The following is a 13989-nucleotide window of genomic DNA, read 5'->3' as shown; positions in this document are numbered from 1 at the left end:
TGAATGATTCAATCACAACTAAGGTATTTATCCTAAGCACTAACTGTCTTTTCAGAGAACAGCTAATCAAAAGATCAATATATGGGATTAAGTATGAGTTGTAGTTCTGCAGCACAGTATTATTCTAACTACAATGGATACATGGCATACACTGTGAAAGTAAAGTACTGAAGTCCTAAGATTGAATTTTATTCTAAAACAATTAAGCACAACAAGGTTACTTCCATTAACAGGAATAACTAGTAGCAAACTAGGGCTTCATATAAACCCTAGCAGGTGAATTTAGAATATGATGAAAATGATGAAATCAAACATGAACTACTGCTTGGTGCACCGGCTAATCCGGGCATACCCCTAACATTACAAACACCATGTTCTATTTATAGTGCAGAATCCCCAAATTTCTAAACCCTAATTTTTGAAATCCTAAAATTTGATTTGGGGATTTTCAATTTGACGTACCCACTTGCGATTTCACCTCGACCCATACCTTCTTCTGTTCTTCCCACTTGTTCTGCTTCTTTTGATGCTCTTCTTTGTGAACTGTGAACCCTATCTCGAGTCGTCTCATCAACTCCACACCCTAGGTCAGTGGGACGCGAATTTGATGAAACACCTAGGCTAGGTAGAGAGATAGTGGAGTTGTCGGGTGGTTGTGGTGGTGGTGTGGTTCGAGGTGGTGGTGATGGCAGAGGTGGTGTCTGCGGCAGAGACAGGGTATGGGATGAAGACGGAGTGGAGAAGAAAAAGAAGGTCGATGTGTTTAGGGATTAGGGTGTGTTTGGGTCGACCTCTATTTTGGGTGTACATGAGTTTGGTGTTTGGGTGTGAGGCAGGGATAAAGATTTTGATGTTTCACGAAGTTGAGCCGTGGGATGATAACTTCTGAAACGGATCTAACGGCGAGATGGAGACAGATTATGAGCGACCGTTGGATGCAAAAATACAACGAAACTGACGGCTGAAGATGGAGTTAGGCGCTGTGGTGTGAAGCGGTTGTAGCAAATTTGATGTATCGACGATGAAGCGACCGTTGGATTCAGCTGAAGATCCAATCTGACGGCTACAGGAGAAGTGGGCTATGGATTTTGGTTTTGGTTTGGGAGGTAAGTTGGGCTTGGGATAATTCTGAGCCCATTTCTTATTTAAGAACAATTTCTTCCTTGTTAAGCCCATTTCTAGCCTTTTGGTCTTGCGCACAACATTCTTCGCAGCTTCCTTGCGTGATTCCTCTCGGCTTCCACCACTTTTCTGCTTATTTCGCTCCGTAATTCCATCCAAACTTTATTTATAACCTAAAAATGCAAAATTAATTAATAAAAATATTTATTCTTGAAAACAATGAAAATAGAGAATATGGGATAAAATGTAGAATTAGTGCACAAATGATGAGTTAAATGCCAATAAAAAGGTGCAAATATATACAATATTTGGCACTCATCATTTATCTAACGAAAGAGTGAAAGCATAGACTAAGGGGGAGTAACATATCATTACGAAGTGAATAACAAAGACGTGCGGATTGAAAATCTACCTATCTTACCTTTAGGGGGAGTATTAGCTTTGTTATTATAATGTCAACAACGGCATTTAAAGGATTGAGTGTATACAGGTTATTGTGTTGTTGAATTCGGGAATCAAGCGTATGTGTAATGATTTATTGTAATTTGTTTATCCATATGATGTAAGAGTTTTGTCACTAAAATTGACAAATGGGGAGATTGTTAGAGCATAGATCGGTTGAACCCGCCAAGTGTTAGTATGTCAAGTTTGGTTGTCATATTTTAGTCAATCAAAAATCATTTTAAGAGTCGCTTGATTATGTACGTACTAGAGTCAACTTCGTATAAGTTAGCTGGAAAGTATTAGGATATGAGACATTACAAGTATTACATGAAAACTTGAAGATGTGAAGAAGTATGGAGCTACAACGACAACAATCATCCTCATTCTTGAGGTTAGTAATATTTGACTTGAACTGTTTCATTCCCTAACGTATCTTTCAATTCGTGCGTGCATATTGAAAGCAAAACTGCGAAGCATGATTGAACTCTAGATAGACATAGTATTAAGGAATACAATACGAGGTTTATTGCTTAACCATTAAAATTTGTAGATAAGACATCGACATAATCGTTTAAATGCTATTGTGATTATGTATTGATATGAGGTGAGGATTTCATCCTAGGAAACAATGTTTCTAAATGTGTTTTAAGGAAGTAAATTCATGAACTTTTTTTGTGAATCGAAAAGGAAATCGCCAGGCGTTATTGGTATTGTTATTCATTGCATATCTTGTGAACAACCAATATGTGTGATTTAGTATAACCGTTCATGAATTGTTTATGTTCTTGGTAAAACTATTCACAAAGGCCTGACTTATGTATTGGTATGACTTTTATTAGTGAAACCGATCTTAAGTAATCACCTGAAATGGTATGATCGAATTTGTGATTTGTGTAAGACCAACTCTGGGTAAAGGGAAATCAATCCTAGTAAGAGGTGCAACACATCACAAAGGGTAATCGATCCTTGTATGAGGTGCAACAAGTTTTTAGAAGAAAGGGTAACCGATCCTATGGACATGTGCAACACGTTTTTAGGCAAAGAGGAACCGATCCTATGGACATGTGCAACACATACAAGTTAGATACCATATATATGTAGGGAACCGATAGTACCTAGTCAACCGAATTTGGGAAAGCTAGTATGACTATGCACATTACTCACATGGAGGTAGAACCGAAACTTGTTTTGGTAGAATCGTTAGACCCATGATTTGTGATTGAGTGTTCTTGATCAATCACATAGTTCTTGAAAGTCAGATGAACCAATTCTAAACTTGTTTGGAAGTATGGCAAATCAGTTTCAAGGTTATAAGTATGAAATAGGACTTACAAAGTAAGGATGTCGACATACTTTGAACATGTGATTTTATTGTTCAAAGTTATTCCTTAATAGCTAAAGGAAGGAAATTCTAGGATCGAAAGATAAATAAGTTAAGAATATTTTAATTAAGGTTGTTAATTTTATTTTAGGAAAATGAGAATTATTAATGTGCATTTACTAGTTGAAGATTTTCCAAAGAGATTTTCGGTCATTATTTTGGACAGAGCATTTCCAGGAATTATGAAAACCAAATTTGGAATATATTGCATATCTTGAGAATATTTTCGGTTTTGGAAATTCCTCGGTGTCCAAACTTCCTTATCTATAAATACTTGAAGTTTGCATTTCTAGCAAACTAATCCTCCGTTACAACAAACTTCCCCGGTTGTGTTGTTACTGGTGAAGCCGCCTATTTGGAGAGGAGAGTAACCTAATTAGGCGAAACCTCTTAGGGCCGCTCAGTTTAAAGTCTTCTTTGGGATTGAGAATCTCCATTAGTACCGTTGGTGGGAAACTAGATAATTGCGGTTTATCTTTTGTTTTCGATTTATTTGATTGACTAACGGTGGTTGAAATTTGATTGCACCTAGTTTGTTTATGCTTGAGAATCTTCTCTTATGATATAAGATTCACTCAAACTAGATCGGAGTTTCGACATGGATCTTTAGACTTTTTGTAGTTTTAAAGATGATCTTGTGATACCATTGTTAACAGACTCTGTTCTGTGCGTGATTGATCACAAGAGATTCAAGTTGTTGTGTGCAGGTGTTTATTGAAGATCTAAGAAGATTTAAAGACAAAGAAGATATTGAAGATTTCTGATTTGGGGTTTATAATCTTTGGTGTGCACAATACTTGTTTCGGTATAAGAGGATCCAACTATAATCAGTTTATCCTTGTGATAGATTAGATTGATTAGTTGTGTAGATCGACATCAATACAATTATTTGTGATTAAAAGTATTGATTGCAAAATATTAACAATTACTTCGGTAGTTGAGAATAAGATAGATCTAAGAACCTGACGAAGGAGTTTATATGAGATAAACATAAGAGCCTTTATCGAACTCACATCACTTGGTTGAAGAGAGTTGCTACCAAACAGATTTGTTATTCCTTTACTGTTTGGAATACGAGCCAAAGGAATTGTTCCAAGTACGTGACTTATTCATAAGTTGGAGGCGTGGGAATATAGACGGAACTAGGTGAACTATAGGTTTACTTTCTTGGTCTCAACTATACGAAGTTGTTTTATTTTGTATCCCGGGTTTTTCTTCATTTGCGGTTTCCTCTTTAACAAAATCTGGCTATGTCATTTACTTTTATTTTCCGCATTATAATTGTTTTATTATAATTAAAACAAAATTACAAAAACGTTAGTTCCTATTTACTTGATAACAATCCTATTGTGTTTGGTTAAGTCCGAACCTTTTATCAAGTAAACATACTTAGTTGTTGTATTGTCTCGATCTCGTATCCATAGACGATCACACGAAGTATGAACCGATTAGTTGCATTGTCTCGACTCAGTCCATAGACAATCACTTTCGGAGAAAGGACTTATAGGTAGGAAAAGTTTTAGCTTGAGGTATATTTGGGTACCCTCTCCTTTTCGTGTGTTGGTAAGCTTTCGCTTTAACCAAGTCCATCTTATATTCTTGACGAAAGTTAAAAGATGATCATGTGAAAATCGCCTGGTAACATCTTACATGATTTTTGTAAGACATTCATTTGATATAGACTCGGAATGTTTCGTATTGATCATTCAATCACTTGAAAATTTCTTTGAAGCTAATAGTTTGTGTGAGACAGCTACTCCCGTCTTCCGAGAATGTTTGATAGGTGTCTAAAACACCTAATTTACTATGTAGTCGTTATGCTTTCTTTGCTATTTTTTCTTGTGAATTTTGTATTTTACATTTGTTTTGAGTGTTTTAGGTATTTTGGAGTCGCACGGAGGAAAAGAAGAAGAAATCACCCAATTTGTGCGAAAAGGGAAAACTTGCCATTTCATGGGAGAACACTATCTGGAGCCCAGTTAAGGATAAGGGACAACTCTTTTGGAGCTGTATTAAATACAAACTAGCTGAGGCTAAGGGGATGTCATCTGGGTGGTTCTACAGTTGGGTGTCTAAATCCCACCCAAATCCAATCTACCCTAAATACGAGAGACATCGTCTTTCATTCACAATCCCTCTTTCACCTGAAATTAAAGCAGTGGTTGCTGCTACTGGAACCGAGAGGAAGAAATCTGATGATAAATCAAATCGAGGGAAATGAAATTGATAGAAATCAGAGAAGGAGGAATTAGTGTTTGATTGAGATTGATATTCCGAGAAGATCGAGATGTAGAAGATAAGGTTGTGTAAAAAGGGGATCTGATATTGACATTCATGGGTTTCGAATGGAGGAAAGTAAATGAATTTGAATTAATGGGTTTCGTCTGGTATTGGTGATGGCTAATCTGATCTCAACAGAGAAGAGAATCGAAGGAGGAACCGAGCTCATTGTTGAGCTGTTATGATATACAGGGAAAGAGGATAAATTGGTGGTTGAAATTACGAGCTGATGCTGTTAAATCGATGGATACTGATACTGTGAAGAACATATGAAGATGGGTGTTTGAATCTGAGATAGAAAAGACGAAAATAAGTGATGGGTTTTGTGGCTCGAGAATTACTGTTAGATTTTGGTCTCGATTGAGATTGAATTGCTGCTGATGAATTGAAGATTGAGAGTTCTTGTGATGAAGAATGATTCGAGCAGATGGAATGGTGTCGGTTTAAGGGTTGGTGATGAATTGATTAGTGAACTGAGATTTGAAGCCGTTTCTATCAGAGAACAAAGAGAATTGGTTGTGGAGGTGAACTCAGGGAAGAACAGTGGGTATCTTCCATGAATTAAATGGGTATTTGGATGAATCGGAGACGAATTTTTGTTGGTGGTGAGATTTATATGAAGATATAGAGGTTGATGTTTGAGATGTTAATTGTTGCTGTTTTTGGTTCAGAGAAGGATTATGTTGATATTCATGGTTGTGAGTGGAAGAAGGAAATGGCTGCAGTTTCAGTAGATTTGAAATTAAAGATGCTGCTGCTTTACATGGAACGATGCTTGAGAATTAGATGTATGTCTAGGATGCAGTTTTGTGCAGGAAGTGAAGATATTGGCCTGAATTCGGCCTGAGAAATGCCCAGAAAATAGAGGAGACTCTGTCAGACTTTCATGCCGGCGAGTCAACTCAGTGATACCAGCGATCCAACTCAGCTGAGTAATACCAGTTAGCCGAGTAAGATGCTGACTAGAAAGCTGACTCTCTCCTCCCTTAACCCCATTGACCGTTAGAGACTGCTAGTCTGACTGTTAACTTTAACAGAGCCGTGACGGAATATTCCGTCTATGGAGAAGCATCTCAGGTTGCCGGCAGTGACATTTCAGGTGAGTTTCCGGCCGTATTCCGGTGAACTTAAGGATATTTCCGGTGACCAAAATGTGCAGAATGTTATGAAGAATATTCGAGACTCATGGATGTGAAGACTTGGAATTGGATGAAGAATTTGGCTTGAATTTGTAAAGAGAAGATGGAAGATTTGAGAAAGACTTGGATTTGGAAGTTGAGCTACAAAAGGAAAGGGATTCTATTCCTAAGAGGATTGCTAGGAAATTGAAGCCTATGAATAGAGAAGTTCTCTACACAACTTCTACACACCTCTACACACAAAACAATTCTCTTTTCTTAATTCTTTGTGTGAACTCCTTAGCATGTGTAGCTAATTTTATTATTGATTAAGGATGAATTCCTAGTTCTTGACATGTTTTGAGTTTTGTTTTAAATCTACTTTGAAGTTTTCACATGATTATCGTTTATTTTTACTAATAGGAATGTTTATACATTCATGATTGATTGATAGGTCGTTTAGGATGCATACTAAATTGATTTGTTAGTTGATCTAAAGCTAGTGAAAGTTAGGGTATAAGTAATCGTTTCTTGACTCTTTACACAAGTAGAAAACACGAGACCTTACGGAGGGATTCCGTGGAGCAATTGTGTGTGGAAACAACGTTAGCAAGTAGACCTTGAGATAAGAGTCTAACTACTAATATCAACCTAATAAATTCATAAATCTTAATGCGTTTAACTAAATTACATCTTGAGTGAGCTACTACTAGGTGGTTTGGTGAATGGAATCCGGTAGTCGAGAACTTCCGTATCCGGTGATACTAGGGATTTAGGGGTTTATCACTGAGCTAAATGCTTTACCTACGGTTGGTGATAATCTCTGACTAAGAAAAATTAGAAAAGAACATAACTTGAATCATTGTTTTGCAACGAAGAAGGATTCCTTGATCTAATCTCTCTTATTGATTTCAACTTTATCTTTTTAATTGCTTTGTTTATTCTTTTGCTTTATAAAATCTAAATCCCCCTTTTGTGACAACTAAACAACTAAAACCTCTTTCTCCTCATGGGAACGAACTTGAGTACACTATATTACTTGTTAATTAGGTGGAAAAATATTAATTAATTTGTTGTGGTTACGACACGCATCAAATTTCGGCGCCGCTGCCAGGGAGCAGCGGACGATTTTTAGTTGTTTTTATTTTATTTTATTGCTTTATTCTTGCTTTGTAAGATTTTAAATCGTATCTAACTTAGTTTTTGAGAATCTTATTTCAGGTACCAGTTTTCCATGTATGATGGAAAAGAGCAAGAATATTACAACAATCAATACGGTTTTCAACCTCAACATTATGGCAACTTCCAACCATCTTTAGGATACAATCAAAACCAATCTTTTGGCTATGATCAATTTCCTACAAAATCTTATGGATATTCTCATACATATCAACAACCTTGTAGTAGGTATGTAAGTCAAGCACCAAGGTGGGATAAGTCTACTTCTAATTGGTTTCATTCGAGTTGTATGCAGATTATGAAAGAATTACAAGATATGCGACAAATACTAGACTAACTTGACCGTGATAAAAAGAACGTCGCACAAACCAATTTCTGCAACACTTTTTCTTACCCGACTCTGGATCGTAGTTATGATCATTCAACCATTCAAAGGTAAGAGTCCTGGGAAAGAGAACCTATTATAGCCAACGGTGGTAAGCGTGTGAACGTCAAGAAACTTGCACATAAATTGTACAAGTTGGAAGATGATGGAACCTCGGAAGAGCTTGTCGCATAAATTAGTAGGACCATTCATATGGAACTTAAATGACGTTTGGATAAAGGTTATGAAACCGATGAAGATTCTTATTATGGTGAGTATGAAAGTGAAGATGATTGTGTTGAAAAGGACCAACCTTAGGAGACTTTTGATGACGCTAGTGCAGCCTACTCGAGCCTTGATCTTAATAATGATCAATCACCTATTCAAAAGGTAGAGCTTGAGGAAGATGCAATTAGTTCTTTTAAAAAATCCCTTAGGGAAAGAAATGAATCCGCGGAAGTGTATGAGCCTTACAACAATGAGGAAGTTATTCCAACTCCGGATCATAATAACGATCCTTCACCTATTCAAAAGGAGGAGATTGGGTGTGACTTACCTATTGTTATAAACGGTGTAACACCCTCACAAGATCTTATAATTTATACCGATGAAAATCATTTTAGTGAATGGCCCGATTCTGATGACAAGGATGTTGAGCAGGTGATGCTTAATAATGAAACCGAATTTAATGATATTGTGGAAGACCCTATTGAACTTGCCAATGATTTTAATGATGCCAAGACTTTGGTTAAGGTAGAAAACGACGAAGAATGGTTGCAAGGTTTGATAGAGGACCACGATATACAAGAGGTAAATAATTCACTTGAATTTTTTAAGGATGAAGAGGATTCCGTAATACAAGAAATTGTGCAAGGTTTGTCAAACCCTTTGCATATTGATTCTTCTCCTTTACCTCTTATTGGTTTGAATGTATGTGCTTCGAAAGTATTTTTGGATCATTTTGTTTCTAGATATTCACCATTGGAAAAACTTGATGCTAACACTATGCAGGTTTTCCAAGAGAAATACATGGAAATTCCTAAATTCTATGTTCTTTATACACTTCCGAGTGTGGACAAGAATAAGTGTGGGGAAAATTTCTACCGGGCGATAATTTCACTATTGTTTTCTTGTGCTAATATTTGTATGAAGCTATTGTTTGCAAAACAGGTACTATGGGTGGATCCCCAAATTTTCCGATTGTTAGTATATGGATAGTGAATCTTGCAAGAGCTAAGTCGGGCCGTCGACTTTAAAACAAGCGCTTAATGGGAGGCAACCCATAGGTTTTGTATTTCTTATCCTTTTGCTTTTTATTTTATTTTTGTTTCGTTTATTTATTTTTCTTGTTCCATATCATGTTAGGATTTCCCACCTTGACTTTGCTAGGAGGATTCAATTACATTGAGGACAATGTAAGGTTTAAGTGTGGGGGAGTGGTTAAGCATATTTAAAAAAAAAATTGCATAAAACCTCCAACTTGTAGAGATTTTAGAGTCACTAGCATACTTCTAGGTATGTTTACATAGAGAATTCTGACCGACATAATTGAACTTGGAAGTGTTAGGGAACTACGTTCTGATTTCTTGCTTGTTAGAGTGTTAAATAATGGATTTAATAATGCCGGTGATGCAAATTAGGAGCAGGGAGACATGCATTATTAGATTTGCTGATCAATCATTAGTGGAGACTACCCTATTTATATCATGCGACGCACCGACCAGATTTCTTTATAAATAACTAAACAACTTTCTTTTGAGTGCGTGTCACCGTACGTTAATTCCGGGTAGAATGGTGAGCTACCCAATCTCCCACCAATAGAAGCACTAATCTTTGATCTCTTGAGTGCTAATTTTGTCAATCATGAGGGTGACGACTATAGATGAAAGCTTCCTCTTGTAGTTCGATTTGCAGTTAGCACCATTCTCTCTCTCGACAAAAACGGATCCATAGAAACACCATCATCATCAACAAGGGAGCGACATCAAAATCTACAAGGAAAGTTGAAAAAGTTCAAGGTTTACAAGCAATGAAACAAGAAAAGAGTAAATTTCATATCCAAGTAAAGCAACATAAAATGAGCGGATTTTTATATATACATGTTGAAGACTTACATAGTAATGAGCATAATTTTATATCCAAGTTGAAGACTTATTTACAAGAGCAAAGAAAAGCAAAAGGTGAGAATTATTGAAGTTTATGATTTCGAGACGATACAAGTTGTGAAGAATCAAGCAGTAAAGTACTTTTCCCACGGCTATGGTTTGTTTTTATTTTCACTTTGTTTTGTATTTTATTTCTCTTGTCTCTAAAAAAAAAGTAAAAAAAAAAATGAGACAAGAGAAAAATTTATCATTGGTTTTATTTATTTAATAAGCCGTGGGAAGGGAAATCTATAAGGAAGTTTCAAGCGACAAGGATTTTGAGGAAGAAAGTTACAAATTGTCAAGGAATTACGAAGTTCGAGCATTTATCATCAATAGTTGAAACCGAAGACGAAGACCAAGAAGATGAAGACGAGGAGCGGAATACGTTTCTATTGGATGCCGTGAGAGTGGTGTTACCATAATTTGCAATCGGATGTGAAGGTAAGTAAGTAATCTCATCCTCGATGGTAGTGGTTGATTTACTTTCTTAGAAATCGTCAGAAAAATGGTTTTTCAAAATGTTAAAAGATGTGGGTTTTTAAAATATTTCGGAAGTTGTCATTCCCACCATTCAACGTGTTGCAGGATTTCTCTCTTCATTCCAACCTGCACACATGTCAGAACCATAAAAGTACGTCCTTTGAGTGCAATTTCATAAAACCCTTTTTGGTGAGGTAGAAGTCGAGGTGAAATGCTTATTGATCGCTCTCAAACACGCGTTCTCTCATTATGGTGTGGTTATTTCTCACTCAACATTTAAGAATGAAAATATGTTCTTTAATATTTCTAACTTATTATTACTAGCATGCAGAAACTATATGTCCTCATAACTCTTTGGATGCTTGGGACGCTGGGACGCTTTGAAGTTGTAATGTGCTCGAGGACTAGCAAAGTCTAAGTGTGTGGGAATTTGATAGGTGTCTAAAACACCTAATTTACTATGTAGTAGTTATTCTTTCTTTGCTATTTTTTCTTATGAATTTTGTATTTTACGTTTGTTTTGATTGTTTTAGGTATTTTGGAGTCGCATGGAGGAAAAGAAGAAGAAATCACCTAATTTGTGCGAAAAGGGCAAACTTGCCATTTCATGGGAGAACACTATCTGGAGCCCAAGGATAAGGGACAACTCTTTTGGAGGTGTATTAAATACAGACCAGCTGAGGCTAAGGGGATGTCATCTGGGTGGTTCTACAGTTGGGTGTCTAAATCCACCCAAATCCAACCTACCCTAAATACGAGAGACATCGTCTTTCGTTCACAATCCCTCTTTCACCTGAAATTAAAGCATCGACTGCTGCTACTGGAACCGAGAGGAAGAAATCTGATGATAAATCAAATCGAGGGAAATGAAATTGATAGAAATCAGAGAAGGAGGAATTAGTGTTTGATTGAGATTGAGATTCAGAGAAGATCGAGATGTAGAAGATGCGGTTGTATAAAAAATGGATCTGATATTGACGTTCATGGGTTTCGAATGGAGGAAAGTAAATGAGTTTGAATTAATGGGTTTCGTCTGGTATTGGTGATGGTTAATCTGATCTTAACAGAGAAGATAATCGAAGGAGGAACCGAGCTCGTTGTTGAGCTGTTATGATATACAGGAAAAGAGGATAAATTGGTGGTTGAAATTATGAGCTGATGCTGTTAAATCGATGGATACTGATACTGTGAAGAACATATGATAGAAAAGACGAAAAGAAGTGATGGGTTTTGTGGCTCGAGAATTACTGTTAGATTTTGGTCTCGATTGAGATTGAATTGCTGCTGATGAATTGAAGATTGAGAGTTCTTGTGATGAAGAATGATTCGAGCAGATGAAATGGTGTCGGTTTAAGGGTTGGTAATGAATTGATTAGTGAACTGAGATTTGAAGCCGTTTCTATCAGAGAACAAAGAGAATTGGTTGTGGTGATGAACTCAGGGAAGAACAGTGGGTATCTGCCATGAATTAAATGGGTATTTGGATGAATCGGAGACGGATTTTTGTTGGTGGTGAGATTTAGATGAAGATATAGCGGTTGATGTTTGAGATGTTAATTGTTGCTTCTGTTGGTTCAGAGTAGGATTATGTTGATATTATTGGGTGTGAGTGGAAGAAGGAAATGGCTGCAGTTTCAGTAGATTTGAAATTAAAGATGCTGCTGCTTTACAGGGAACGATGATTGAGAATTAGATGTATGTCTAGGATGCAGTTTTGTGCAGGAAGTGAAGATATTGGCCAGAGAAATGCCCAGAAAACAGAGGAGACTCTGTCAGACTTTCATGCCGGCGAGTCAACTCAGTGATGCCAGCGATCCAACTCAGCTGAGTAAGACCAGTTAGCCGAGTAAGATGCTGACTAGAAAGCTGACTCTCTCCTCCCTTAACCCCATTGACCGTTAGAGACTGCTAGTCTGACTGTTAACCTTAACAGAGCCGTGACGGAATATTCCGTCTACGGAGAAGCATCTCAGGTTGCCGGCAGTGACATTTTAGGTGAGTTCCCGGCCGGATTCCGATGAACTTAAGGATATTTCCGGTGACCAAAATGTGCAGAATGTTGTGAAGAGTATTCGAGACTCATGGGTGTGAATACTTGGAATTGGATGGAGAATTTGGCTTGAATTTGGAAAGAGAAGATGGAAGATTTGAGAAAGACTTGGATTTGGAAGTTGATCTACAAAGGGAAAGGGATTCTATTCCTAAGAGTATTGCTAGGAAATTGAAGCCTATAAATAGAGAAGTTCTCTACACAACTTCTATACACCTCTACACACACAACACTTCTCTTTTCTTAATTCTTTGTGTGAACTCCTTAGCATGTGTAGCTAATTTTCTTATTGATTAAGGATGAATTCCTAGTTCTTGACATGTTTTGAGTTTTGTTTTAAATCTACTTTGAAGTTTTCACATGATTATCGTTTGTTTTTACTAATAGGAATGTTTGTACATTCATGATTGATTGATAGGTCGTTTAGGATGCATACTAAATTGATTTGTTAGTTGATATAAAGATAGTGAAATTTAGGGGATAAGTAATCGTTTCTTGACTCTTTACACAAGTAGAAAACACGAGACCTTACAGAGGGATTCCGTGGAGCAATTGTGTGTGGAAACAACGTTAGCAAGTAGACCTTGAGCTAAGAGTCTAACTACTAATATCAACCTAATAAATTCATAAATCTTAATGCGTTTAACTAAATTACATCTTGAGTGAGCTACTACTAGGTGGTTTGGTGAATAGAATCCGGTAGTCGAGAACTTATGTATCCGGTGATACTAGGGATTTAGGGGTTTAGCACTGAGCTAGATGCTTTACCTTCGGTTGGTGATAATATGTGACTAATAAAAAGTGGAAAAGAACATAACTTGAATCATTGTTTTGCAACGAAGAAGGATTCCTTGATCTAATCTCTCTTATTGATTTCAACTTTATCTTTTTAATTGCTTTGTTTATTCTTTTACTTTATAAAATCCAAATTCCCCCTTTTTGGGACAACTAAACAACTAAAACCTCTTGCTCCTCGTGGGAACGAACTTGACTACACTATATTACTTGTTAGTTAGGTGAGACACGCATCAATGTTTCAATGATTGAAATGAGATTTTAGAACAATTAGATTTAAGCATAGTATGTGTGCTTGCATATATGTAATCCATGTCCGGGAACCATGGTATGCATACCCGTATGCGTACATGATTTTGAGAAAGTCCTGGAACCTAGTATGCAAACCGGTACGCGTACTGACGTAAGGTTCAGGTCCGGGAATTTCTGCTGAGTTTGGATGGAATGCGTATCAGTTCGCGTACTGGCGAAACCCAAACTTGGTCCAGCTACTTAGGTATGCATACCAGTACGCATGCCTAAGTAGATGATGAAAAAGCGGGGGTCTAACAACACCACCCAATATTTTGCTTAGCAATCTGTGTGGACAAACTCGAATATACTTTTAAGAGAATCAACAAGACTCAATC

Source organism: Papaver somniferum, chromosome 8 (assembly GCF_003573695.1).
Source record: "Papaver somniferum cultivar HN1 chromosome 8, ASM357369v1, whole genome shotgun sequence".
NCBI classification, from domain to species: domain Eukaryota; kingdom Viridiplantae; phylum Streptophyta; class Magnoliopsida; order Ranunculales; family Papaveraceae; genus Papaver; species Papaver somniferum.
Note: the sequence above shows the minus strand (reverse complement) of the source record.